We start from the raw sequence: 5,388 nt of genomic DNA, 5'->3' as shown, positions 1-5,388 counted from the left end.
TTTGAATCCCTCGTACATCAAGGTGGGTGGCATTCCACTGAAAATATTCTTTCAAGAAACATCATAAAAAAGTATGAAAGCAGGATTTCATTTGAGCTGCCAAAGCTTAAAGAAAGCTGTAAGCAATGTGAATAAATACTCTTCATGTGACTTATGGCCACGAAGGATCTACTTAAAGGAATACATTCAGTCTATTCAAAAAAACATTTTTTAAAAAAAAGGGGGGGAGGAGACGTTTTCCAGCAGGACCCTGGCAAATACAGAGCAAGCTGCTCCTCAAGTCCCTGACCTGCTTGCCCATGTTTAGCCCCCTTTCCATAAGGAACCCCAAAAGGCTTACCCATATGTTAGTTTACAAAGGGCTAACAAGGCTGACCAAATGTTTCAGTGTTTAGAACAATATACATACATTGCTAGACAGCAATAACAAAACCAAATCTAAATTTTGGTTTTGGAGTTCCACATAAACTTTATCTACAGGGATAAGAATTTTGATGTATATGCTGCAGGTCAGGCAGGGCATAGGGCACCATTGACTATGTGAGCCTTTGTGGCCTATTCTCTGAAGCTTTCTTTCTGTATAAACACTGTTAGACACTTTTGATTGTGATTTCAATTTTCACTGTGATTCTACAGACATGAGCAGACTTGGTGGGAAAGCTAGCATCAATCTCTATGAATGAATTGTTTTTTTTTCATTTTTTAAAACAAGAGATGAAGCAGGAGAGAGAGAGAGAGAGAGAGACCTCAAGAGGGAGTTGAGTAGGTCTAGCTGAGGGTACCGCAGTCTGTTTCAGGTTATGCTCCCATGGGTGAGAAGTGCAGTGGAGTCCAGGACAAAGTCTGCTCAATGGAGTGGAGGCCACAGAAGGTCACATTCAAAGAACCAGTCAGGTAGGAACGCAGACATTTCTTCCACTCAGGGTGATAGGCGGACACCTGCATATGGACTCAGGTAGACACGTGTTGCTATGCAAGTGCTAGGATATGGCTTCCACTGATCCAGAAAGCAACATTAGCCATAATTGTGAAGAGCAGAAAGGCTAAGGATCAGAGAAGTATGCCACCCTTTACATCACTGTAGCAGAAGCTAAGAGAGGAAGAACCTACTTGGCTCACAGCTTCAGAGGTTTCGGTTCATCATGGTGAGGAGGGCATGACCCTGAGAACGTCTGTGCATGTAGGCTTGCTCTGCTTGCATGATACTCCACCCCACCCCCACCCCCACCCCAACCTCTGTGATGGTACCACCACTTTCAAGACATGTATTCTCTACTTGGTTCATGCTCCCTGGGAACACCCTCGGAGACAGACACATCAGAGGTGAATTTTACCAATCTCTTGGGTGTTTCTCGATTCTCTCAAGTCGATAATCAAGATTATCCATCACGAGGGAAGGAAATGATATATTCAACTAGCATATGACAGAGGCATAGGCATGACGTGGGTTTATGGAATTCAAGTACTGTGTGGTGGAGAGACAGAGAGAAGCACGGGGTGGGCGGGGTGGACAGCTCTAAGAGCCTCTGTGAGGGCATGGGAGGCAGCTTGGTGGGTTTGGGGTTTTGAGTTGTGGGCCACAGTCAGCTACTATGCTGGTTTGAACTAGTGTCGAGTTTGGATTCTCAAGGTGTATACAATGAAAAGGAATGAGGTGGGTGAGAGGAGGTGGATGATGATGATGATGATGATGATGATGATGATGATGGTGGTGGTGGTGGTGGTGGTGGTGGTGGTGGTGGTGGTGGTGGTGATGATATAAGCAATGGAACCTAAATTTAATGAAGGGAGAAAAGGGGATAAAAGCAGGGCTTCACTGGTTGTAGTGGTGCACTCCAGTAGAATATGCTGAAGAGGAGTAACAGGAGTTCAAGGCCACTCTCGACTACATCTTGGGCTGTCAAGATGGCTCAGTCATCGACCCTGATGAACTGAGTTTGAACCCACATAGTAGAAGGAGAGAACAGATTTCCACATGTTGTGCGAGTTTTCCTCTGACCTCTACACAGACACTGAGACCCATGTCCCTCTTCCCTACCCCAACTTCAGAGACACAAAATAAACAAATGATTATCTCTTATTTATAATAACCGAGAGAAGGGGAGCGAAAAATCAATGAGGTGGTAATAAAAAAAAATCAATGGATTGCTGTGTTCCACTGGGATTAGAGGATTAACTGAGTCGAGTTCCAAATGGAACGACATGACGGAGAAAGAGAAGATCTCTGTAGCACAGGACACCAATGTGTGACCATGGGACTCTGCGCTTAGATGTGGAGAGGCAGAACATGAAAACAGGAAGAGAAGAATTTAAGGAGTAAATATCAGAAGGATTTCAGCATCAGAAGATCAGAAGATGCTGAAATATCTGTGACTTATGGGAAACCAGTAAACAAAGTTATTCTTTTCATCTAGTTAGTTTAGTTTATATATACCAGTGTTTGCCTGCATGTCTGTGCACCATGTACGTACCCCCTGCCCTTGAGGTCTGAAAAGAGTGCCGGATCCCCTGGGATTGAAGTTACAGAGGTTGTGAGACACCATGTAGGTGCTGGGAGCCGAACCTAGGTCTTTTGCAAGAACAAGAGTTCTCGACTGCTGAGCCATCTCTCCAGCCCCAGAAGATAAAATTCATAAGAAATGAGAGAAAGCACCAATGGCATATGGCACCTACAATAAGGGAAGGTTATTATAAGTGGGTGTTGGAGTCTGCAGAGAGGAGAAACAAGGCTAGGGTTGCCTAGAAGAATTATCAGTAGTGAGATGAACAAGGTAGCAAAGAGCGTGGGGCATACCTACCCCACCCTATATCCAGGGACACAAGTGAGTAACGTGTGTTACCAGGGACACACAGCCACCCCATGTGGAGTCACTGGAGCTCCTGGACGAGCTGCCCCATTCCCAGAGCCACTGTGGTCTTATACATATATCTTCATGTTTTTTTTGTTCTTTCTAAATTTTTAGTGATTTTTTTTTCTTTCTAAATTTTAGTCTCCTCCTTCCCATAGTTACATTACACTAAGCAGTACATCGCCTTCCAGATATTTCTTAGGTTCTGGGACATAAGGATGAGGCATTAGAGACCAGAATTCCTGACAGGATTAGAGGTCAAAGCTTGCATTCTTCATTTTGAGATGGTAGATGAGTGAATGAATGAATGAATGAATTTCTGTCTTTGCTTCTTGTGTTTTTCTAAGTGCTTTGCCTTTGACTGGTTCCGGTGTCAGGAGCTAGAGTATGTGGAGAGAGTTTGAACTGTACGAAAGCTGTTCTCTGAGTAAAATGAAATATTGTTTTCGAATATAGACCCCCCCACACAGCATTTCTCAGTGTTCATAAGGTGTGAACAAAAGCACCTGGAAACAGAAACCATCACTTTAACCGATTTATAAAATTTCTCTAAAAAAAGTGCTTGTCCTGCAAACACGGCTTCCCATTACCACACATTCCAGGTCTCCACCCAAAAGCCCACTGTAAAATTATTCCATAGACACTGTTCCCTGTTGGCACACTTTCACTGGCGTGTGGTGTGGGTGTAAATGTCATGTAATTTGTAGATATAACAATTCAATTCTTGACTACGAACTTGATCTCGCTTGGATTTTTATCCGAGCCAACTTAGTTCCAAAGCTCTCTGAAGGTGGTGTTTGTGCAGTTGTGCGACGTGACCCTCAAATGACGTCCTAACGAGGTGTCGAGAAGATTGTGGGTTTTAATCCTGTACACTGAATCCCTTTGAAGTATTTGTCCGTCTCTGAAACCACCTGTGATAAAACCGAGCAAAGCAGACATTGTCTTCAAGATCAGTGTGTTCCAGAGTATCAGGTTACCCTGAAGATGCTCCTGTCTGACCCAGGTTATAAGTCTCAAGACTCAAAGTATACCTGAAGCAAAGAAAAACACCCCGTTCTGACATCTTCTACTCTGATGCCTAATTACACAAGAGTGTTCATGGAGTCGGGGGGTGGGAGGGGGGTGTCAGGGGATTCAAAAGATGAAGTAAAGAAGGAAAACCAAGGAAGAGGTTCCTGACCTGATGGAACTAAGTGGGGTTTCCTCCACCGGGCACTCCAGGAGCAATCCCTGAACCTGGGGCTGGGAACCCCGTGCTTGGAAAAGACAGCTAAGAGAGGTTATAAACAACCATGGGCTTCTCTGCTGAGCAGGACACGGTGTTCTGCACGTTTTATTTAGTAATGTAGATAGGGAAGTCATTTAATTTCTTTGCAGATCATTAGGTGGGCCATTAAGTCATTGATGACTTAATTTCCATGTCAACTCTCAACGTTATACACATACGTATTCCCACGGGCGCACAAATTACAGAAGAGATTTAATTTTTCACAGGTGCGTTAGCCCAAACCCCCTAAGTGGTTACAATACTAAGAATATACAGGAACTCAGCTTTAGAGCACATTGGGAAGGTAAAAAATTGGTTTTTAATTCATTTTGTGGGTCTCCTATGTCGAAGGTGCAATGCAAAGGGAATAAGTTAACATACCACCCCCAAGTTAATGACTAAATGCTGAACTAATTTAATAAAATCTAATATTAAAATATATATCGCATGTAAGTTTCACATTTATGATTGCAATAAAGTTATAATAAAAATCTCAGTGTATGCTTGCAATATTATTAAGTTTCATTTCCACCTCCAACAGCCTACGTTTAAAAATATGTAATATTACCTTGAGCATTTGGTTTTTACGTGGCAACTGCATTTGCCCTAACTTGTCCCTGGAGAAAGACTGAATCATTCATTTCACTTTGAGGGAAATGGTTTTCTGCATCAGAATGGATAAAGATGATTAAAGGAGAAGTGGATCATTTAATCCTGTTGCTTGGGTCAAAGGGCATAATTATCTCCTGCTGAGCCCTATAAGTGTGATCATGTACCAGAACATGACATGAGGGTAACTTCGAAATGCTAAGAGTAAAGAAGCTCTCCAAGGCCTGAGCATGTGACAGGCGAAGGCTCCAGGAAGCAGGTAGGAGGCCACACATGGCGGGATAAACCCACCACAAGCCACGGCTCCTTTGAACAGCTGTGACTAATTCATCTAGGTCTTTGTGAGAAATCTCTGTGATGCTATGTAAGCCGGCTGGATACATGTCCTGGGACAGTATTTTTCTCTGGGCATGAGAGTCACAGGCCTTCCATGGTGTGCTTTAGAGTAGTCAAGTGCTAAAGTTCCCCAACAAGAGTTGGCTGTATTCCAGTGTGGCCTGTGTGGTGTGATGGATATGAGACAGACACAACATGGGGGGGGAAGAGGGGGGGACAGAGACAGAGACAGAGAGACAGAGAGAGAGGGAGAGAAAGAGAGAGAGAGAGTGAGAGAGAGAGAGAGAGTGAGAGAGAGAGAGAGAGAGAGAGAGAGAGAGAGAG

Source organism: Mastomys coucha, unplaced genomic scaffold (assembly GCF_008632895.1).
Source record: "Mastomys coucha isolate ucsf_1 unplaced genomic scaffold, UCSF_Mcou_1 pScaffold11, whole genome shotgun sequence".
Lineage (NCBI taxonomy): Eukaryota > Metazoa > Chordata > Mammalia > Rodentia > Muridae > Mastomys > Mastomys coucha.
Note: the sequence above shows the minus strand (reverse complement) of the source record.